Here is a 25257-nt window from a genome sequence, read left to right on the forward strand (position 1 = left end):
GGAGGGAAGAAGAAAATGCAGCAGGTTGTATGCGTTCTCGTAGACACGAGCAGGGGTCATACAAAATTTTTAAAAAAAGACATTCAAAGGAGAGTGCTGCCTGCTGATGAGAACAGATAGAATTTGTGGCAAAGGATGGTTAAAGTAGTGCAAATGCAAGAGCCTGGAGACTGATAGGCAAGTGTTGGTCTTGCTAGGCAAGAGAGAATGGCATCCCCCTTGATGGGAGGATGGTGAACAAGAAACACTAGGGCCCAGATTTAAGAGGGCCTAGCGCCATTCTAACGACACATTAGCATCATTATTTTGACGCTAATGTGGCGTTAAATGGACAAAAATGCGGTGGCATATTTACAAAGTGGCGCACTGCATGCATTGGGCTACTTTGTAACCCTTTGCGTTACATTATGCCTGCGCCAGGAAAATGTGTGCAAAGGGGGCGTTCTCCTGTTGGGGGGGAGGTTGAAATAATGTCACAAATAATAATTTATTTTGGCACTTTTAATGTTGGCTTTGAGCAGGCGTTAAAAGGAGGCTCCCTTTGGGTACAATGGACCTCTGGGTGCTTTTCAAGATTAGCATCAACATTTTTTATGCTACTCCTGCAAAGCACCGAACTAGCATCAAAAATTCTGACACTAGTTCCCTAACTACCACCATGGTGCGCCGTATATTAAATACAGCGTACACATGGTGGCATTAGGGGGGCATTAAGGGGCGCAAGAAAAGTGACGCTGCACTAGGTGCAGCACCACTTTTCATAAATATGCCCCAAGAAATGAAGAGGTAAATAACAGGAGACCAGGTGATGTGGTAGCAGGCATGGGAGTGCCAGATGTGCAGGCAGGAAATGTCTAGAGACTGAGGGATGCCCTAAACCATGAGGTTTGAATCACTTTGAGAAATAAAAGTGGAGCAGAAATGACTGACAACATTTTGAGTAATCAAAATGAAGAGGGCAGACAACAATTACATTTTAATTAGTAGTGTATTTACATTTGAAAGAAACAACAAACAAATTGTATTTATAAACATTTCAAAATAAGATCAAACAATTTAGAACAAGATATTACTCTTTCACTTGCTTCATTTCTTGTTTGCAATGTACGAAAACATAGATACTTTGCTAATAACACCTTTGCGCTCAACTGAGACTGAATATTATCAGCACCGCTTAGTAGCACATATGTTTCTGAAAATTGCTTGTTAAACTCGGCATGTACCACATGAATGGGTGAGGCAAGATAATCTAATATGGACCACATAATTTAATTGAGAATTGCAAAGCCTGCATAGGTGATTAGCCCAAACGCCCTTCCACTGTCCATAAAGGAAAGGGAAAACAATCTTAAATCAGTGTACTTTGAAAGAACACAACACTGAGAAAATAACTCAATATCATTGACATAACAAGCATAGGCAAAGCCAATCGCTCTTGCATATGAAAACGCTATTAGCTTTGCTAATGTAAGGCTTCATCTCATTAGCATGAGATTAACACCTAAATACAGCAATCAGCAAATAGAAGGTGACAAGTAAACCTTTGCAAAGAGCCTTCTACTGTGCAGCAAACGTGCAGTAACGTTTTCAGTAACTTTTGATCTGTCTGAGCTAGAAACATTTTTTTGTAAACATCTGCATATGCAGCTGATGGATTATGTGGCAACTGCAACAAACCCATTTTTAATGCAGAAAATGTTGGAGCAGCAGAATCGCATAATTGCACTAGCCATGACTATAGCTCAATTCTCCTGGTTGAAAACAACAATAGTGTATAGAAAGTGGTTTCTTGTAGATTCATAAAACTCAGGTGATGCCAGCTCACTGAGCCCCCCACAGGCTCCAAAGAAGCCTCATGAGCTCTGGAGGTGTGATGCTCAACTAAGAATGTAATACAGTCTGTGATACAGTCTGCTGCGTTGCTTCAGGGCTTGCAAGGTGGTCTTAAAGATTTCTTGGAGAAGACCTCCGTTGACCTATCATGAACAACATAGTACATACAAAGGACTTCGATTTAGCCCCTTACTCATTATGTGGTGGCTTTCTTGTCCATCTCACTTCCCTGTTCCTCATTCAATGTTCCCTGACTTCCCACCCTATTCTTGTGTGTCTACCGCATTAATCTTTCAATGGCTTTTCTTAAAGTTTAAGAAACGCCATTCAATGATGGCTGTCACTGATGTACTTGTAGATGCCACCGTTTTAGAAGCTACATTGTTATACTTAAAGAAACTCCTTTCAAAGATAACAGTCGTGGGGACAGGCCCATCTACAGTGAACATATTTCAAAGTATATTCTTATGCTTTAAGAAAATACATTCAAAGAAGGCCACCACAGAAATGTCTCTCCACACCACATTTCTACAAAACGTCCTAGGTTTGCTAATCTCCCACAATCTGGTTGCTTCTCTCTTCATGTAAAAAAGATTCCTTTTTTCAGAGCTTTAAAACCCTTCTTAAAACATGGTTCATGAGAAACACCTGCACCAGACAGCCTAATTCCACGACGTATGTTCCCTTTCATTGCATCCTTATGTGCTCTGCTTTGCAGCTCTTCATGAATCACTCTCACCTTTAACCTCTTACTCTTCCAGTGTAGTGCCTCACATCGTGCTTATTATCTTCTCCTCTGAGTTTTCTCACCTATTCCCTCACATAGCTAGGTTTCCCTTATGTATCTACCATTTCCTCCAAACAACCAGATGTTCTATTCATATTCACTCATTGCGCTCTCAACCTGGCATGTCTTACTGTTGTTCTTTACTTTATGGTTGTTTTTCTCTAATTACTTTCACAATCCAACCCATATTTAACTTCCTGGTCTCCTTCTATGTGACCAAATAGGTGATTTCTGTTCATGCTCCTCTAATCATTTATTCTTATGCCCGTCTCCTTATACTCTTTGTGTTTACCTTTCATAAATGTTTCTATTTACATCTGTGGTTGTTTGTTTTAGCTTAACTGTTGTCTTATGTCTCAGATGATGAAATATATTGCCTCATCTGCTTTCTTCACTCCTCAGCTGCCTTTACCCGAACATCCCGGTTTGATGCAAAACGTAAGTGTGTAAAATGTTTGTTTCAACTCTTGCATATACCTTCATATACCTCCTATGTGTTCCTGTTTGTCTTTCTCTTGTTATAGTTTCCAGTTACAGTCTCCAGCCCTAGTGGTTCAACACACCAGGAAGTCTTCCTGCCTGGTTTTGTATTCTCAGTTAATGCTCACCTAATCAATTATATGTATTTCCCTCTCCTTATGATTTATTACATGACTCACAACCTCCTTTTACTCACAGTGCCATTTTTGCACACGCTGCACTATATATGAATATAGGCTGTCTGTTGTGAACTTGTTCATTTTTGTTAATTGCTTTACAAGACTAATGTGCTAGTGCCAATCTGTGTTTTATGCCAATGACTTGTCTCTCTCATCCACCAGATATTTACATTCCACATGCTGCAATTTTACTTACCTCTACATAGCTTATGACAAACTCTGTATCATATAAAAAATTATCTGTTATGTCAACACAGTGAACTGCACTGTCAAACTTCATGCCTTGTTTCTTTATACTCTCTCTATACGGTACTATGAAGCCTGGTTTGGTGGAGTTCACAATATTTAAGTCAACAAATACATACAAAATATCTAAAGCCTCTTCATCAATAGGGGAACCTCTTTTATAGTGTGCCACCCATTGCTTAATTAATTACATCCCAGAAATTGCACGATAATTTGAATAACATTGAATACACAAGGACCCACTTTTTTCATAAATTGAGCCTGTTTATGGATTTTCAGATTTTTAAGGCATTGTTTGAATTGTTGTAGTGCATTTGGGATGGAAGAAAAGATTTGAAGAGTGTGTAGTTGAACAGAGTAATACCAGATAGCTGACAGTGTGAATGCAAATAGTGAAGGATGGAGCAAAAAGTACATGACCTATGCTACAAACCGGAAAAATGGACAATGTAGTCAGTGTCCATTTCTCCTATTTTAACTCCTAATTTTTACCAGTGGTGATCTTTGCGCTTTATTTAACGTCTATCCGTGATCCACTAGGTCTGCATTAATATAGGTAGAGTTTGTTTACATATGATGAAGAATTTGGATCCTGAAGAGGTAGGATTCACCAACCAATTGAAGCAATGCTTTCTGCAGCAATCCCTGAGAACACTCCGCTGGCATTGCCGTGCTACATAAAACTCAAAAACAAAGTAAACTGCACAGATATACTTGACTGAATGTCTGATGCAACTCACAACAAATTTAACTAGAGTATTTTTGCACACTACAGGAAGTTAAAAACTAATATTTCAGTGAGGATGAGAATACGAAGTTAACTGGAAACAATCCAAATCACATTGGTTTCCAGCCTTTAATCTTGGGACCTCAGGAAAGGTATGTGGCATGTTTAATAAACTTTAATGCACATTAGGCCGAATTCTCAAATTCATTTCGAAACATTCATATGTACAAAAACTGTGTATGAGCATGTCAGCTCCTGGAAATTTATCATTAAGGCCCACCTAAGTCAGAAGAAAGACATGATTTATGTAAATTCCTTGAGAACCAAGCCTAGATCAGCTTAGTTTTTTGGGTGAAAACGACAAGTATATGGAACTTTGTCACACAAAGTTTGGTCATTGATAGCATAGAGACATTCTGGCTTACCCTAATAATCAATGCAGCCAAACATTTAAACATGAAAATGTTTATCCTTACACTCAAGAAGAGCAAGACGAGTGAAAAACCATACACACTACACCAGAAAACCTGGCTTCTAGCACCGATTCAGAGAGTCCAGTGATGACTCTAAAAACACTGTTAAAAATAAGGGAAACAACAGACACGGAAGGAGGTTTAAAAATACCTATTATCAACAAATACTGCCAGATATGTACTACTGGCCTGGTCCGCATGGACTACCTCCACCGATGGCCCCCAATTTACTTCCAGGGAAATCCGTCCTTTTTTTATGGTGAGGAGGATGGAGGGGAAAAAAAGAGACTAGAAGTTCCATTTGGAATGGAGCAAAACAAACGACAACCAACCAGGGACAAACAATATGTGAATTTGGTATCAATTTCACACTGATTGAGTTTAACTTGGATGAGAATAGTGTTTTAAATAAATGTCTGGGCTTTGTCCTTACTACTAAAACTGACAAATTTAAGCACCAATGTGAATTGGCCGAATTCCTAAGAAAAAATAGTGTGGATGCCTTTTTATGTGTGTCGGGTCAATTTCTATTGGAATTCGCCTCCAATGGAAATTGACATGACACACCTTAACCTGAGAGAAAAGTCCCCCTTTTCAAACCAGTTAACTTGTATACTTACTGAAATACAACTCTTCAAGCAAGTAGTGATAAAATACATCAAAGCAACGGATACTAATACAAACCAATCTAATAACAAAAGAGGAACGTATTGTTCTCAAGTGTCTCAGTCACAGAGAGGATGTAGTCATCACATCAGCAGACAAGGGTGGGCCAGTAGTCCTACAAACTAAAGAAGTCTATAACTTAGCATGCAGAAGTATTTTACAAGACAACAGAAAGTGTCCTTAGACAGGATCCTACCAGAGATTTACAAAGAGAAATCAACAAACTAATAACGCAGGATAAACCTCAGGATTGGATATCAAAATATGAAGCTGATTTCCTAGTAGCTGAGAACCCAATGTTCCATGATTCTATAACCTTTCTAAAACCCATAAAAGTAGAATGCCTGCTTCGCTGTGCCTCATAGTTTCAGGGGTAGGCTTTGTGTTGGAACCTCCTTCCACCTTAGTCAATTGGTTACTACAACCTTTGGTTACTAAATTGCCATCCTACATGAAGACTACTAAAGATATGATGAAAATTATAAAAGACATGACTTTTGACCCTGACACTGAGATAATGACTTGTTTAGATGTGGAGGCATTGTATACTAACATACCTCAGGAAGACATTTTACAAAACAACTCAGAAATACTAAATATAAAGGAATGGAAATTTCAAACTCCAATTTAATTAGCCTTAAATTTGGCAATGATAGTCCTTATTAAAAACTACTTTGAATTTGAAGGAATCTTGTACATCTAACAATATGGTACCTTTATATACAGTACTTTTGCCCCGATCATGGTATATCTGTATGTTCATGAATTTGAACAAGAGAACATCTGTACTAACAATCCTTACCAAACACATCTGCACCTCTGGCGCTGATGTATAGATGGCATCTTTATCATTTGGCAAGGATCTGAAGATATGGCAAATTAGTTAGTCTACTGGTTGAATCAAAGAAATCAAAGAAACCAATACATACAATTTACTATGCCAATGAATAACCAAGAGATTCCATTCCTATCCTTTTTGGCTTTAGGTGGAACATTAGACACCAGAGTGTACAATAAACCAATAGACAAAAATAATTTACTGTACTTTGGCAGCGCCCACCCTCACATCAAGAGAATTTACTGTTTGGCCAGTTCCTCAGCATAAGTTGGAAATGTTTGAGCACTGAAGGTTTCACATTTGAGGTTGAAAATTAAGAAATAAATTGATTGAACCAAATAACTCCAAAAAGAGTAGAGAGTGCGAAGAAGTGGGCCATATATATCCAGCGAGACTTCCTACTTACTGGCAGAGAAAAAACTGTACCTAAACAAATAATTTGCATCAGTACTTACAATAGCGATTAAAAAGATCATTAATAAACGTTTGGCACATAATCAATGTGAACAAACTAGAATTAGAAAAACCTATGCTCTTGTTCAGAAAAAATATGCATCTAAGAGAAAAACTGGTACACGAGACCTAAACAACAGAACACACAAGACACTAATACACTGTGAAATTTACCATGGATAACTGACACTACCCTTGTGGTCAATGTTCAGTTTGTAACCTCACTTCTGCTAGCAAAGCCATAGATTTAGATCTCCTGAAGCCATAGGAACAACACACACATACAAATGGCAACCCCACCAAGGTTATACATATGATCAGCTGCCCAGGTGGATTAGAATGACTAACTGGAAAAATAAAGATTAGAATCTGTGAACATCACAGTTATGTAAGATGTCAGTGAACTACCACAAAACTGACAGCCCATTTCATAGCATTGAGACATTTTTAAAGTGATTTAAATGGGCAATCATTGAAAACATATCTTTGCACACCAACATTAAAAAGAAATTAATTATGCAAGAACACCGATGGGTATATAGACTAATAACACACATAACTGGACTCAATGATGATGTACCTTGGAACAAAGTTAATTTCATGGAATAATAATACATTTGCCTATGTGAGATTTATTTTTGACATCCTAGTCCAAAACAAATACCCATTCATGGTTTTAACAGTAACCAGGCCTCAAAGGAGTGGTCTTTAGCTTGATGATACAGCGATATGGTTGGTTAGAATAGATGAAGTAATAATTCTGTATTTACTAACTCTGTGTTATTTACCACTTTGCATTCCTTTGGATATTAGCAAAGTGTTTTTTTTTATTTCTCTAAACAAGGACTTTATTATATCAGATATAAAGAAAAGTATCCACTTTACTAGATTTGAGTGCACAGACAATCCTGTGGCTGATGTTAACACAATAGAATACCCAGCACCGGCACAGCAGTCAGTGACTACATTACTAATTATCCTTTGATGCTGGGCGCATGAAGCGATGACCTCATAAGCCGACGCACATAGATGTGATGGAATCCACCTTGGAAGCACTCCAGCTCCTTTTAAAAACCCTGCTCTTAGACAGTGAGGCAGTGTAAGAATGGTGAACTGAAAAGGTAAACCCATGGTATGGTAACTATGGAATAATAAGTAACACTCCAAAATATTCAAGTTGTTGACAGGTAACATTTTTCTAAGTTCATGACTGTTATACATGACTGTGTTTTTCATGAATACAGTATGTCGCTACAGGGAACTGTCTACTCCACCTTCCAAATGATGCAAGTAGCCCAGTGCTTAATTTGAGCCAGTGGTTACCAGTGCTCGGCACCAGCACTTAATTCTCAACACTGGCACTTATGATAGCCCTCCACATGGTGGTGCTGTTTATCTAATTTTATGTTGAGTATAACAGTTATTTAATAATTCATTATACCTTAAAATGACTAATACGTGCAATGCAAAGCAATTAGAATAGCTCGGGAGGCAAGTATTTGTTGTGTTCGTGTAGGTGTGTGCTGGTTAGTAGTTGTGTTGGTGCTGTCAGTGGTAGCACTGGCAGGGACAATGGGTGGTGCAAGCTGCAGTGGTCTTGTGACTACTCCCTTGGCTTTTATTTATTTGTTTACAAATTAATCACTGAATTAGCCATTTACTTTCAGGGTGAAAAATACCACTTAATTTAGGTGTGATCACTCTCACAAGCTTGCAGTGCATCACATGTGTCAATAGAATCTTTATGTTTGCTTGTAAAGTCTTTTAGATTAGTCTAACAATACACTGAACTACTCAGCATGATATCAACATTATATGCATTTAGTGCTTGTTGGTGCATTACTCATGTTCTTTTGGTTTCATGAAGTAGCAACAAAATAACTTCTTAATAATGCCCTTATGTCGTCTGTACAATACTCCCAGACTATTGGGACAGAACTGCAAAGGAATTGATAATGAGGTGACCTTTGAACATCCTGATGAAAGCCTAGAACCCTGAGTAGCCAACTTCAAAGGCTGAAACATGTTGACAAAAGTGGTTTAAAGGTATTAACTCCATGGATACACCTAGATACCCTTATTTTAATCTTACCTTAGACACCCACTAGCAAAGGGAAACCAGACTGAGCTTAAGTTATTTTTATTTTTCAATCTCCGTTCCCAAAAAAATATAAAAAGTGTTCCCTAAAACATGGTTGAGCTCATCCTGGTTTATAGGGACCAGGATGAGACCGATGAAGAAGCATGCCACTAATATAGTGGGTGAGAGTCTAACAAAAAAACAATTGTTCTGGGGATTTATCTGTGGTTTTGTGCATTCAGCAACAAGGATATGGTATGGGCACAGGATACTTTAGTATGTTGGCAAGACACACCTACTCCTGAGACCGATGTGTGAATGGCGACCCTTGTGTTCAGTTTCCAGGGTTACATGGGAAAAAGATGACATATGCACAACGGAACCATCCTACTCCCTTTTAACCAATATTGGAGTGAAACATCACTTTAACATTGCTTCAGAGAGTTACTTAAGACAGCTTTTAAACAACCAAACTTTTGATTTGCAATGAATTTGCTAGATATACGTGATATAGTCACATTTGATTGCAGACAGAAAAGAAGCAGACAAGGGGATTTACTGTCACTCAAAACAATCTTATACCAGCTAATACTTCTTAAAGCAGCTTAGCGAGAATCCATGCTTCCTGTTAGCTGCGTTTGTTTTAGGTTGTGTTAACATTTTTATTGGAGCTAGGTAAACAGTGACCAGACGGCAGCTTGCAGCTTCCATTGCAGGGACACCAAGGATTCTTTGTGTTGCTGCGTGGCTCGTGCACAGAGGAAACATTAAAGGGGAGGGAGGGTCAGATTTCAACTGCCTGTGGAAGGAATTAATCTACTGAAAACTGCAGTGACGCAGGCGCCCATTTCCTACTATAAACAGAGCACTTTGTTCTGAATTATTTGCTCAATAAAAATGAGCAAGTGAAGAGAGTGTTTGCGAGGACTTGGCAGAGGCCAGGTAATAATAACAATATTTTTGGTTTATATACTGCCTTTGACTCTGTTTTGCTGTTTCTGTGGTGAGTACAATAACAGATGTTACTCTTGTCCAAATTAATAGTAAACAATAGATCGAGCTATGAAGAATGAAAGGTAGTTGGCTGGACACGAATCAAACAAGTGACCTGCAGGTCACACTAGTTGTCAGCGGCGACCATCCTCCAGGCAACAATTTCCATTTTATAACTGCATTGATGTATTTTCTGAGCATCTTAAGGGAAACATCACAGGAGTCTAACATGGTATTTGGGGAGAGATGTTGGAGTGTAGCTTTTATAATCAAACTTAACATGAACTGCTTGCAAATAATGTGTAATGAAGCTGCATAGAAAACGCATCAATATGTTTCTAATGTACGCATTTGAAATGTGCCCACGGGGAGTGGCTTCCAATGTATATGATGATTAATGAAATTGACTAATAATGAATTATTAATATACTAATGTATGATTCTGTTTTAGCATTAAGAATTATATGTTAAAGTTTTGTTGAATAAATCATTAGGCATTAGTTAGCAAGAGTCTGGGCCTAGCTGCCTGGTCTCATATTAAATATGTTTTTCTAACGTGCACTGTGCTGTCTTCCTGAAGGACATAAAGGTGTACTTTTCCAGAAGCTAGAGATGTGTGTAGCCATAGTAAATTCTTTCTCATGAGACCCAACTGCTCAAGGAGACATTCTTGTTTAATGCAACAGTGTAATTCGCAACAGGTACAAGGTCGCCTGAACTGGTAAAGACAATGGAGCTACTGACTGAAGCAGTGCGTGTAACTTTTCCTACCTGCCATCTCACCCGATGAAGACGTAAATCACAGGAGCCAATGAACTGTCTGAGAACTGTCTTAGGTGAAAATTCTAGTAAAGTGACCACTCAACCATTGGGCAGAGATAGTGGTGCACCAAATACTGACCAATGGAAAATTAGAGACTTGTCTGGCAAACTCAATTTAACGTCATGTCACGAGGAGACATCAGCCATTGAGAGGGACACCCCTGTTGTTACTCTGGCATTCCGTCTTTTCCTTTGCTGCTTTGATTCTTCAAAACTATCCTCACCTTGTTTCGCCTGATATCTATTTCTTCTCCTCCTTAATAAGGAAGAACTTTCTACCCCTTTAGCTGAGACTTTGCTGTTCTATCCTGGCTGATGGCGGATCGACTACTGTCTTGAGGACGAAGACTGTCTCTGTATGCTGACCCATTACGGAGGGTAACTATATGATAATGAAATTGTAATTGTCTGCTTGCCTTTCTTTTCTAAGCACCAACTGCTTTTGACAGAGACCATAGTTAGATGTTTTCCAAATGTTTATTACTAAATTGTTTTGCATGAAGCCCAACATGCTGATGCTAATACGAGGTTAGGCAAGGAGTTCACTAATATTGGGTACAAACAGACAAAATGACTGAATCTTTGCTGTGTTGAATAGATGCACTAATGATACTCTGCTAAATAGATCCATGTTGACGCCGTGTTTTGTTCTAATGTTTATCACCTTTGCTTTGCTTAAATCTTATTCAAGTTGCCATATTGTGACATTATTGATGTGCTTTCTGGTTTTGAGATTAATAAACGTGCTAGTAGATTGTAATCAATAGGGAATACATCTCATAAATCTTATCAAATTTTGTGTGGTTATTCGTGGCTGAAAGGTCATGGTGAGTTGGATTCTTATTAATGTAATTAACTAATTTGATTAATTTGCTGTTGTGAATATTGATGAGACTATTGACCTATCGATTGATATGCTTGTTAGACCTGACAGCCTTAGGGTGGTTACCCCTAACTTTTTGCCTGCCTCCCTCCACTTTTTTGGCACTGTTTTTGCTAGCTTTTAGACTCTGCGCACTTTACCACTGCTAACCAGTGCTAAAGTGCATATGCTATCTCCCTTTATACATGGTAATCTTGGATCTTACCTGATTGGACTATTTAATTTACTTATAAGTCCCTAGTAATGTGCACTATATGTGCCTAGGGCCGGTAGAATAAATACTACTAGTGGGCCTGCAGCACTGGTTTTGCCACCCACTTAAGTAGCCCCTTTTCCTTGTCTCAGGCCTGCCATTGCCTGGCCTGTGTGTGCAGTTTCACTGACACCTCGGCTTGGCATTTAAAAGTACTTGCCAAGCCTAAACCTCCCCTTTCTCCACATATAAGTCACCTCTAATGTGTGCCCTAGGTAACCCCTAGAGCAGGGTGCTGTGTGGGGGAAAGGCAGGACATGTACCTGTGTAGTTTACATGTCCTGGTAGTGTAAAACTCCTAAATCCATTTTGCACTACTGTGAGGCCTGCTCCCTTCATAGGCTAACATTGCGGCTGCCCTCATACAGTATTGAAGTGGTAGCTGCTGATCTGAAAGGAGTAGGAAGGTCATATTTAGTATGGCCAGAATGGTAATACCAAATCCTGCTGACTGGTGAAGTTGGATTTAATATTACTATTCTAGAAATGCCACTTTTAGAAAGTGATTATTTCTTTGCACTTAAATCTTTCTGTGCCTTACAATCCACGTCTGGCTGGGCTTGGTTGACAGCTCCTTGTGCATTCACACAGACACACCCCAAACACAAGGTACTCAGCCTCACTTGCATACATCTGTATTTTGAATGAGTCTTCCTGGGCTGGGAGGGTGGAGGGCCTGCTCTTACACAAAGGACTGCCACACCCCCTACTGGGAACCTGGCAGACAGGATTGAACTGAAAGGGGACCTGGTGCACTTCTTAGCCACGGAAGTCTCCCCCACTGCAAAGGCACATTTGGGTATAAAACAGGGCCTCTGCCCTACCTCATCAGACACTTGCTGGAGAAGAAACCTGGACCAGAAACTACATCCTGCCAAGAAGAACTGCCTGGCTGCTCAAAGGACTCACCTGTCTGCTTTCTACAAAGGACTGCTGCCTTACTGTTGGCCTGCTGCCTTGCTGAACTCTTGTCTGGCTGTGAAAGTGCTCTCCAAGGGCTTGGATAGAGCTTGCCTCCTGTTCCCTGGATCCTCAGGACCAAAAAGACTTCTCTTTTTCACTTGGACACCTTGTGCGGTGAGATTTTCGACGCACAGCTTGTTCCGTGGCGAGAAAAACGCCACACACTGACGCTGATCGACGCAACGCCTTCTGGACGGCCGGAACTTCGACGCACTGCCTCGCAAGGACAATGCTGCCTGACCTCCAGAGGAGAAATCGACTCAACGCCTGCTGTGAGAGCGAAACTTCGACGCGCGGCCCCGCAGAAGGACGCGCAGCCGCAAAACAAGCAGGAGAATACACACACAGACCCGGGACATCTGGTAATGCCCGCGACCCACAGAAAGAGACTGTCCGCGCGCCAGAAAACGACACATGACTTCCCCGCGTGAAAAATAACTACGCAAGTCCGTGTGTGCTGGGGAGAAATCGACGCACACACCATTTTTCCACGTATCTTTTCTTCTGCGGCCCTTTGTGGAGATTTTCCACTCCAAACCAGGTACTTTGTGCTTCAAAGAGACTTTGTTTGCTTTTTAAAGACTTAAGACACTTTATATAACTTTCCAGTGATATCTCTACAATTTCACATTGCATCTTTATTCGTTTTTGACCTACAATTATCCTGATAATTATTATGTATTTTTCTAAACATTGTGTGGTGTATTTTTGTGGTGCTATATGGTGTTATTGTATGATTTATTGCACAAATACTTTACACATTACCTTCTAAGTGAAGCCTGACTGCTCGTGCCAAGCTACCAGAGGGTGGGCATAGGATAATCTTGGATTGTGTGTGACTTACCCTGACTAGAGTGAGGGTTCTTACTTGGACAGAGGGTAACCTGACTGCCAACCAAAAACCCAATTTCTAACCATGCTGATTAGTTATCTCGTACTATGGTGTCCCCAATCAGGGTCAAAAGGTTCATTGGCCTAAAACGACTCCCAGAGTAAGTAAATTACTTAGGGCGGGACGCGTTATCAGAGATGATGTTGAGTGAGACAGCACAGGCCATTATGTGGAGTGTTATAAATGTGAATGCTCTCGTGATAAACTGTGTACTTGACATCGACTGTGAAGGTCGTGATAAGAGAGACTATTCAAAGGGAAGGTGGGAGCTTTAATATGTCATTTTGAATTTGCTCACGGAAGCGGAAGATACAAAGAGAGTTGTCTGACCAAGGTTTGGTAACCAGAAGAAGAGGATATCCACATTGACAGGAGGCACATGTGGGGCTTAGGACAGTGAGACAGTGATGGCTTTGTGACCTTAGAAGACAGCTCAGGGTGTGGAGGGAGGTGGACTGTACACGTTAAAGGGCAGAGGAACGAATAGGGAACTGTCTTACACTGTAAGCCAGTCTGCTTGATATCAGTGTGAGGTTATTCTAAGAACTCTGAAATGGCTTAAGGTAGCAACACTGAGTGTTGTTTCCAGGGTTTGGAAGGTAAAGTGGGGCAGGCAGAGGCTCTGGCAGAAGTTTAGCTATCTTCAATCATTGTGAACATCTTCATAGTATAAAATGATGAGGGCAAGATGAAAGATAACTGCTTTTCACAAAGAAACAACACAGTCATCACCCACTTCTTTATCCTCACCTGCTTCCTTTGTCTCCAGGTTTTGTTTGAGGGAAATGCACTAGGTTTCTCTCCAGAGTAGGCCCCTGAAATCACCTAGGCATTTGCTCCTACATTGCATACTGAGAGCAAGACCTCCCACACCCAGAAACTCATCTGAGGAGGGAAACTGTCCCTACCTGACTGGGTGGAGAACCAAACTTGGAAATCAACTGGAACTGACAGGCAGAAATACTGTCCAAATGTGGAGGACTAGAAATATATGTTTGTGATCAAAAAGTTCTAACTGAACCTCTACATCAATTAAAACCTGCCTGGACGCTGCTGTGTCACTTCCAGAATGTGCCCAGATCTACATGGACACTGCTGCGTTGCTTCCAGAATGTGATGTTGAGTGGTGTCTGTTCCTCAGATCCATGGACAAGCCTGAAGCCATGATGAAGCACTGCTGGCCTAACCTGCTGCTGACTATATGTAAGTCACCAGTCGTGCCAAGGTTCCTGAAGATGAAGAGTCAGTGCTTAAGTGCCCTTACTAACTCTTAGTAGTGAATGGAGGAGAGCAGCAATAGGAACCTGCAAGTAAGTTGAAAGGTTACTGTGTCTGGTGAGCACACTTACCTCCTGGAAAATCTTATTGTTTTGTGTATATATTGAGCCTGCCTTGCTCTGCAGAGGCCTAGCTTCTGTTTGACCATGAGACTCTGAAAAGGGCCTGAGTGATCTCAGTATGCACACATATGGATGTGGTGGCTACACCACAACTGCCTTGTAGGATGAGTCAGCCCTTTGTTCCCCCATCAGCATCAGAACAGGTTGGGCCATGAGGGTGGAGCTATGGACTCCTAGGTCATGAGATATTCATAATCTTCAGACCAACATACATTAACCCTAAATACGGAGGTAAACAGATATTCACTGTTTCTTCATTTTGAATGATGAACTGTACTTTGTTTCTGTTGCTGATAGAAAAAAGGGCTAATGTATTAATTGGTCGGGTCAGCAAAACCTGCATTAACATTGGTGTAGCATGTTCTGAGTTGTAATGTATGTATCCTCGCGTATCGATAATGCAAGAATTCCCCACATTGTGTATCAGGGAAGGCGTATGACAGAAATGGCTCTGAACAGGAGCTTTATAAGTATCAAATGTATCCAGAAGGTGAGTTGAGACTAAAGGACCCATGATAGTTAACCACGGAATCTTTTCAGGTGAGAAAGGCAGCTAGTCATATAAGTGCTAAATTCCAGAGAGAAGTGAAAGTTGACACTGACTGCTTGACATATACCTGTTAGTTTGTTCATGCTTTCATAAAAATAGTCATTTAGTTATTTGGGGTTTGATTTTGTGGACATTTTACTGTGCTGTTGTCGGTCTTTGATGAAGTGAGTGATGGAAGCTAGTTGACACAAAAATACAATAATAAATTGTAATTCATAAGCAGCCTATGCGACTATATAAATCTAGTGAGATACTCTTTGCAGGCCGTATATTCTAGCACAGATTTCATATGATCAGCATTGTTTGAGATGGAGTTCAAACATCGATAATTGTCCAAGATGGAATTAATCTGCTTGTCCATCGATCCATACATCTTTCTACCCATCCTTCATGACTCCACAGGGAACAGTTTATCATTCGTTATTTGTTTTAATGAACTCTAAGCTTGTACACATCGCCTGCCCTTCATTAAAAGTTTACGAAGTTTCCTGTGATTACCTCCTGCCGGCTGAGATCGCCTATGTGCCGTAGTGAGGAGTATTTTCCTCCTAGCAACTGGTCAGTTGCCTCCAGTATCCAAGGCTCGACAGCCTGCTATTTTCCACACCGAAGCCAACTATTTTCTCCAATGCTATGCTGTTTGCACATCAAGCAGTAATCAGCTGTTAGCCTCTTTGCCCAAATAAACATTTGTCTTTACACAGCTGCATACGTATTTTCGTCTATGAATCACTTTTATCTAGGAAAGCAGCGTTTTATCCTAATACCTAGTACTTTTGACTAAATAATGGGATATTTGTTTCCTGAAGTCAGCAGTTTGCTCACACCCTCACGGTGATCAGTTTGTTCTGTAAACATATTATCTGCTCAGCCACATAATCAGATATTGGCGACGTAGACATTATCTCTTTGCTGCCCCACCCCAAGACTCAAAATTCCTTATCCATCACCATGTGTTATCCGTCTCATAGTAAGATATATTTGTCCTAAGGTGATTAAGAGTATGCCATCGGTAGATCAAAAAGTCTGTCTACCCATAGCGAAATATTGAGGCCAATAATCAATAAATTCTCCAAAGCACCTACATAGTTTTCCCAAGTAATAATCTGTTTGTATTATTCTACTTCTTTCACTCCACTCAGTAACCAAACAAATGTCGACCAATGTTTTCAACCCAATTTTCATTTATTTTCCACCCTTAATAGCCATGCAATCACCCCAGCTGCACTCATTGTAGATCCTGCCCCATTCAGCAATTAGTTCCTTCGAGCCCCATAGTGGGGACTCCCTGATGGAAAGCATGACTGGCCTTTAGGAAGTCACTGCATATTTGTGTCACTCATTGAGTGTACATGGGAAGTGAATTGTAGTCCCTGCCAAATTTCATTCCCGGCCCAGGACAGGACCCAAGGCAGTATAGGGATGTCCCACTGGAGATGGCTGAGCTTCTACTTCCTCCTCACTTAACTTTTGTGGGCACACTCCAGTCTTCTATTACTGTGCCACAAGGCTTATTGGGAAACACACCAGCAGAAGATCTGTGTTATGGGTCTCTCCATAAGTTGTCCAGAATTGCTGGTGGGATCAGTAAAAGTGTTACCAGCTTTAGCAACAATTACCAGGTCTGCAGAAACACCACGGGCATATCATGTTTCTCCCCGAGATCTCAACCGGGTAATGGAGCTGAAATCTCTACGACAAACTATGAGGCAAAGGATAAACAAACAAACAAATCGAACAGAGAACAACCAACTCCTTTTGTTATTTCGCATTGCAAGACCAGTCTGTAATCCCTATTACTTCCACATTTCCAGATGTTGGACCTGGCCTTTTTTGAAGGGCCATCCCCAACTTTTTTGCCTCCTTCCTCCTATTTTTCCTGACCTGTTTTTGTTGGTGTTAGGACTCTGGGCACTTTACCACTGCTAACCAGTGCTAAAGTGCATATGCTCTCTGTGTAAATTGTACTGTTGATTGGTTTATCCATGATTGGCATATTTGATTTCCTAGTAAGTCCTAGTAAGTCCCTAGTAATGTGCACTAGATGTGCCAAGGGCCTGTAAATCAAATGCTACTAGTGGGCCTGCAGCACTGTGCTACCCACATAAGTAGCCTTGTAATCATGTCTCAGACCTGCCACTGCAGTGTCTGTGTGTGCAGTTTTAAACTGTAACATCGACTTGGCAAAGTGCATCCACTTGCCAGGCCTAACCCTTCTCTTTTCCTACATGTAAGACACCCCTAAGGTAGGCCCTAGGTAGCCCAATGGGCAGGGTGCAGTGTATGGTTAAGGTAGGACATATACTAATGTGTTTTATATGTCCTGACAGTGAAATATTGCCAAATTCGTTTTTTCACTATTGCAAGGCCTATCTCTCTCATAGGTTTAACCTAGGTTAAACATTTTTAAAGCGTAGATTCCCTTTTTTGAGCAGATAGAGTGTGAAGTTTGGGATCTCTGAACTCAATTTAAAAATACATTTTTTAGTAAAGTTGGTTTTAAGATTGTGTGTTTGAAAATGCCACTTTTAGAAAGTGGGCATTTTCTTGCTTAAACCATTCTGTGACTCTGCCTGCTTGTGGATTCCCTGTTCTCACCTCTCTCTAGACAGTAACACAAAGGGGGCTGGGGTGTAGCCTGCATCTCCCGATGAGCCATCTGTGCTAGGAGGGAGGGGAGGAGAGGTCACTCACACCTAAAAGGGCTGTGCCTGCCCTCACACAATGCAGTCTCCAACCCCGTGGTGTGTGTCTGAGGCCTTGCCTGGGCAAGGCGGGATTTCGCAAACAAGTGAAACTTTCCTTTGACGTAAGCCTACTTCAAAGGCCAAAATGGGTATACAAAGGGCATCCAAAACCATAGACTTTAGACACTTCTTGGGGTAGACACTCTACCTCACAGAGACTTCTGGACAAGAAACCTGCTGGTGAAGAATCCCTGAACCAGACCTGCCAAGGGGAACTGCCTGGCTGCCCAAAGGACTCACCTAGACTGCTTTCTGTGAAGGGCTGCTGCCTTGTTGTTGCCCTGCTGCCTTGCTGCTCTCTGGCTGTGCTGAGAAGTGCTCTCCAAGGGCTTGGATAGAGCTTGCCTCCTGTTCCCTGAGTCTTAGGACCAAAAAGACTTCACTCCTGCAACTGGACTCCTTGTGCAGCAAAAAGTCTATGCACAGCCTGCTAAAAATGACACACAACCTGCAATGCGGTGAAAAATTCCCCGCATGCCGAACCAGAACAATGCAGCCCGACTTTGCAATGAGAAGATCAACGCAGCACCAGCATAGCGCCCGGATCTTCAACGCACGGCCCACTGGATCGACGCACAGCCGACCCAGAATGATGCAGCCCGACTTCCAGAGAGGAATCGACGCAGCGCCTGGCGTGGGGAGAAATTTCCACGCAACGCCCACCGAATCGACACAGCGCCTGTGACTTCGCACCACAAGCCCGGGATTCCGCGCATCGTCCCTGGGGTGTCCGAGAACCCCGCAACCCAAAGAGGATCCAAGTCTGCGTGCCGGAAATCGACGCAAAGTCTTCCCTTCCCCGCGTGAAAAATAACGACGCAAGTTTGTGTGCGAAGGGGCGAAACCGACGCACATCTTCCCGTTTTCCACACATCTCCTCCTCTGCGGTCCCTTGCAGAGATTTTGAACGCAAACCAGATACTTTGTGCTTGTAAGAGACATTTATTGTTTTTGAGAGACTTAAGACACTTCATATAATTTTTACAGTGATATCTCAATGAATGCTTATTGCCTTTTGATCGTTTTGACCTACATTTATTCAGATAAATATTATATATTTTTCTAAACACTGTGTGGTGTATTTTTGTGGTGCTATACTGTGTTATTGCATGATTTATTGCACAAATACTTTACACATTGCCTTCTAAGTTAAGCCTGACTGCTCAGTGCCAAGCTACCAGAAGGTGGGCACAGGATAGTTTGGACTGTGTGTGACTTACCCTGACTAGAGTGAGGGTCCTTTTGTCCTTTAACACTGTCACCAAGGAGTATCCTTAGACCCAAGCACGACTCAAACTATCAGCAATATTTATGCTTAATTATTAGCTGTTCCTTACTAGAAAAGATTTATTTTTATTTTTTAGTGACCCTCACCCACTCTAGAAGTGGCATGCTTCATCATCAGGTCCATCCCAGCCCCTAAAAGCCAGGGTGGGCTCGACAACTAGCAGGAGCACTTCTAAAGATCCTACCGGGCATCTAAAAATTAAAAACACCTTACTGAACACAAAGGTGTCCCTTTATTAGTTGCAACAGAAGGGATGATTAAAAAAAAAAAAAAGTCAGCGGGTTACTCTAGGGTTTTATGGTCCCATGATCCTCAAACTAATGCGTCAATATGTTTCAGACCTTACAAAGGCCATTAAGGTCCCGGGCTTTCATCAGGACATATATCTTTGTTTCAGCCCCAGTCAGTGACAAGACACCTCTATAGTGCATTGCAGGGCATGCATACTTTATTAGAAATGCATGCAAGGGGTAAACCGTAACTCGCCTGTAAATAAAATGAAGCACGATTGTGGTCCTCATATAAAGTAACCACTTTGCTTCTCTGGGGGAGTAGGGTAGTGTGCCCCTATAGTCACACAGCTGTCAAGGAGAAAACGCTGCAACTTGCATCTATCTGCACCTCTCACCCAGGATTGGTGCCACAAGTGACGACAGACCATAGTTCTATCCAAGTGTTACTTCAACACTTCACTGCCATCAGTGCAAAGCAAGAAATCCACAAATTTCGGAAGAATATTGAGTGTTACGTTCACAAATTTTCCTTTTTTTATATTTAATAATCAATAATAAAGATGCATTTTTTATTATTATCTTTTAACACAATTCCTTTATGTGATCTTTGTTATTAAATACACCATATTGATTTTCAACAAATTTTATTTTATCCTGTTTTCCTTACATTATTCAATCCTGTTAATATCTTGCAACATTGTAGCTCCACCTGGGGCTATCACAGCATCGTGATCAACAAAACCCAACAGTTCAGGCCAGCTAGCTACGGTGGCAGGAATACCCGCAAATAGTACCTTGGATTTGCAGGGTGTCGTGATCCTCGCGGTGAGCTCCGAATAGCGGAGTCACTGACATCACGGTGTTGGTTCCGGAGTCGGTGCAGGAGTCGTCGGGCCCTTGAGGTCACACGCGTTGCAGATCGAACTCCAGGCTGATGAAGTCAGGTGTGCCGATGTGGATGGCGTCGGGGCTGCGGTGCGAAGCGGAACGATGTGACGTGCGGTGCCAACAGGTCACAGTGCAGGCAGCGGTTCGGTGATGGCGTCCAGCGGCGTCGGTGAGACCAGGGCTGTGGTGTGAAGCAGGGTGGTACAACGTGCAGTGTCCACAGGTCACGGTGCAGGCAGCGACATCGTTGTTGCTGAAGCGCTGTCGTCGGTAGGCCCAAGCCAGCAGTGCGGGTTGGGACGGTGCTTCAGGACCCTCACGAGCGGTGTCCACAGAGCTTCCCTTTCCCCAGCGGCTTCTCAAATGGTGGTCGGGTGCTTCCAGCTGGCCTTCTTGTGCCGGGGGCACAATTTAGGAAAAATGAAGCCTGCAACAGCTGATTTGGGGCAGAAAGCATGATCAGTCATGATTCCTTCTTTAGCACTCACTGTTGCTGGACTCACAGACAACCAGAGTCCTACAACAGCAGTGTGTGTGATTTTGATAGTCCTGAATTTGCAATCAAAACAGGGGGCAAGCAAGTGAGCCTTTGGAAACTCTTGATGCAGGGCACAAAAGAAGATAGTAGGCCAGCACATAAGGCAGCTTAGCAAAATTGCAGTTTCTCCTGGCAGTATAGCAGTCCTCTGGCAATGTGCAGATTGTAGAGCCAACAATGTCTGGTTACAAGTCCCATGCATTGTCTGATTGAATCAGAGTCATGGAGCAACAGGCAGCAGGACAATAAGCAGATAAGCAGTCCAGTTGAGTCCTTTAGACAGAACAGCAGTTAGCAATCAGTAGGGCAACAAGCAGAAAAGCAGTCCAGGTGGGTCTTTTAAGCAGCGCAGCAGTCCTTCTGACATAGGTTCAGTTCCAGATCCAAAAGTGCTGCACTAAAGACGGGGTCAGAGCCCCTGTACTTATACTCCAAAATGTCTTTGATCAAGGGGTGACTTCAAAGGAAACCTCTCAAGTGCACAACAAATTGTTTCAACCCAGCCCTGGCTCCAGACATCAGTAGGGGGTAAATAAGCCCTTTGTGTGAGGTCAGGACACAACCGTTCCAAATGTAAAGTGTAAATGACCTCTCCCAGCCTAGGAAGACTATCCATATGCAGATGAAAGGAGATGTATCCCCTGTCACACCCAGGCATTCCTGTGTTGTGACTGTCTAGAAAGTATGCACAAAGTGTAGCTGTCACCCCGGTCCAGACATGGATTGGAGACAGGCTTCAAAGCACACACAGTTATAAGAGCAGAGAAATGTTTACTTTCTAAAAATGGTATTTCTAAAATAGTAATGGACAATCCAACTATACCAGTATGTATGTTTTATCATTACTGTTCCAAACATACCAAACATGACCAAGCTACTCATTTCTGCACAAGAATTACTGCTTAAAAGTGTGTAAGGGAATTCCCAATGCTAAACTATGAGAGGAGCAGACCTCACTGTAGTGAAAAACAGAATAGGCTACTAGGACATGCAAAACATAAGAGTATGTGTCCTAACTTTTACCTACACAGCACCCTTCCCATAGAGCTACCTAGAGCCTACCTTAGGGGTGACCTATGTACAATAAAATGGGGAGTATAAGGCTTGGCAAGTAGTTTTAAAAGCAAAATAGAAGTGGCAGTAAACTGCACACACAGGCCCTGCAGTGGCAGGTCTGAGACAGGTTTGAAAACCACTTCTGTGGGTGGCACAAGTAGTTCTGTATGCCTACTAGCAGTATTTAATTTACAGGCCTGGGTATATGGTATACCACTTTACAAAGGGCCTACGAGTAAATCAAATATGCCAAATAGGTGTAAACCAACTATACCATGTTTAGAGAGAGCATGTGCACTTTAGCACTGATTAGCAGTGGTAAAGTGCCCAGAGTCCAAAAACCAACAAAAGAAAAAAGAAGATCAGATGGAGAGGAGGAGGAAGGCAAAGGGTTTGGGGATGACTCTGCAGAAAAGACCATTTCTAACATCTGCCTACAGGATTTACCCAAAATTCCAACTAGTGCATAAATTATAATGAGGGCCTTTGGAGCACTATGGACCACGTTGACATGTATTCATCTAGGTAAGATTAAACATGTGCTGTTCTGCAAACAAGCTAAATGAGAATACAAAGTGGAGGACCTTGACCAATAAAATGATGATCTCATTCCTATGGTAAAGTATAAATTAATACTCCTGAATCTGCACTTTTCAAACTTTTAGTAGCTGTCATCAGAATAATGTTCATATAGTAACCTGATATCTATGTTTCTTTCTCAGGGTCTGTTTTTACTCTACAGGAAGGTAATTCATATGCAGTATCCCCCTGGATTTACAAAAGCTCCTCTTAGGGTAGGAGGAAACTGTACCTCTGGACTGCAGTAAAAGTCTCATTCATGAGAACTTTAAGTAATCCTCAGATATGCAGGCAATTATGTGTGCTTTATATGAATTGGATGTTTAGAAATGGTTATCTTTGTTTGAAGGAGTCTAGAGCAGTGGGCAATAATGCACCTGAGTGAGGCCTCAAAAGGTTAGGTGTGAAGGGTGTGACTGTAGTTTCAAACAACACATGTTAATTCTCTGAGGACATGCATTCTGTGAGTTAAGCAACAGCTGAAAGGCAAAATACCAGTCAACATACATAAAGATACATGGAGTAGACATCTACGTCAAATTCCCCAACAGACCCAGGAAGCAAAATACTGCTTAATTTGGAAGAATACATAAATAAATGTATATTTACAGAGTACTTTTTGTTAAGAGCCTGTACCAGACTCTCTCGAAGTTTGTGGTTGCCAGATATCAAGGTTAATTAGTGATGTTTCCAGCTCATGCTTTTTTCCCCACTTTTCTTTCACTTTATCTCTTTCTTGCAGTTTATTTTTTATTCCTACTTCCCCCTTTACATTCCTTTCCTGTCTTTTGCTTCCTCCTTTCTCGGTTTTTCTGCTTTCTCTTTCTATATGATTAGGAAAAATACGTGCGGGTACCAAAAGTGAGTCTACACCCCCCTACACCCACCTGCTCAAATTGCACTGGTGCAAACCCGTGGCAGAGTCTAGTGGCAGAGGCCAAACATCCTCCCAGACAACCCTCCATGCCCACAACCGTAGCCAAAATGAGAATTCTGGTAATTTAATGAAAAAAACAGGCAGTTGAAAATTAACAAATTAACTCTTCATTCCCTTAATTTCTACCCATCTTGGTTAAAATTGTAGTTCTTGTAAAGTAAGAAACATCTAATTGCTTATAATGAAGACTTGCATGCCTTAATCTTTTAGACGATACAAAAATATTGAATGCATTGAAATCTAACGAAACCTTCAAAATTCACATTCTTCTTTTATAATATATCCCTCCCCACCAACCATACACGTGTGCGTGATTGATTACAAAGAAAATCAGGTAAGGTGTCGGGAGAGGTTCAAAGAGGCCACATCCGTGGCCGTGAAGGCTTGGGTAGCCCTAGCTGCTTCCCACTGTACTGACCACAATGGGGGCTTGCTCCAAGCCATGTACTGCCCCACAAAGCATGGAAAGTTACCCAAGTTTGTGTAGCGGGCATGAGTGAAGCTTCAACTGGCAGTGATCAAGGCCCTTCATGCACCTAATTCCTGCTGGTGCAATGTTCATACTGGTGCAGGCGCATCTCTACAAAGTCCGGAACGCAGTTACTTGACTACCTCCTTCAAAATGGTGAGTGTAGGAGTAACAGAAAAAAATGACACTTCACTAAACAGGTTCACAAAGATTGTTTTTGAGTAAGTGAGACTTACTCTTGCAGCGCTCCAGCATTACTGAAGAATTTAAGGAGTAAGCCAAGTTCAGGAGTAAGCCGGGTCTCTGCTACATTTAAAGGTGAATATTGCCTTTAGATAGTTGGTCCCCTTTCACCAATGTGCATAAATTTGCTCCTATGCTGTGAACAGCACATTTTCTGTAATAGACGGTGCTGTCCATCTGTTCCCAGGGCACCCAGTTAAGCATGTGCCACAACGCAATGAGGGTCAGTGTACCCTTTCTGTTATGTACCCCCAGGACTACTACAAGAGTGAGTCACAGGAAAAAATATTTGTAAATCGGGACCAGTTTGTCTGCGCAGAAGACAGCTATCCCGATTCCTAGATTTGGGATTGTAGTCTTTTTCCTGGGAAATCCACTAACTCGTGCACTAAAGTGGGCCTAATTAGTGGAGTTTTAAGAAAAGGGAAGATTACAGGTGTTGCAGGTTTGAGGCCATGGAAAAACCTTGTCAAAGCCCACAAAATTGTTACTTTGTGGCTATTCAGAAGAGTTTTACCTTGATCTCCACTAACCCCAATTCAAAAACACACGGAAAAGTACTCCTGCAATTTGCGGTGGTCCGTGTATTTCTAGGGTAAAATCGGGAATGGGAACTTCCGCTATTTCAGGGACATGTATAGAAAGTTTTCCCAAAGGAAAAACAAACATTTTATTTCTGGAGAGAGGCAGCAGTGGCCCTGCGACACTGCAGAAGTCCACCCTGGTTACCTACATTAAGCCAAACACACCTGAAATGAAAA

At 41.7% G+C, this 25257-nt stretch overlaps 1 protein-coding gene and 1 long non-coding RNA gene across 3 annotated transcripts in view; one reads left to right on the forward strand and one right to left on the reverse strand.

The window, feature by feature from the left end:
• CCDC80 (coiled-coil domain containing 80) overlaps window positions 1-25257 on the reverse strand; it is a 223349-nt gene that overhangs the window by 59308 nt on the left and 138784 nt on the right. The window lies entirely within an intron of this gene.
• The window catches only part of LOC138249931 (uncharacterized), a 56286-nt gene that overhangs the window by 16996 nt on the left and 14033 nt on the right, over window positions 1-25257 (forward strand). The window contains exons 3-4 of one of the 2 annotated variants that reach the window (XR_011194862.1): window positions 3023-3058; window positions 4301-4407. This is a non-coding gene — a long non-coding RNA (uncharacterized lncRNA). Of the gene's footprint in view, window positions 1-3022; window positions 3059-4300; window positions 4408-25257 lie in introns of those variants that run through there. The other variant, XR_011194861.1, reaches the window with a different exon arrangement.

Source organism: Pleurodeles waltl, chromosome 8 (assembly GCF_031143425.1).
Source record: "Pleurodeles waltl isolate 20211129_DDA chromosome 8, aPleWal1.hap1.20221129, whole genome shotgun sequence".
NCBI lineage: Eukaryota > Metazoa > Chordata > Amphibia > Caudata > Salamandridae > Pleurodeles > Pleurodeles waltl.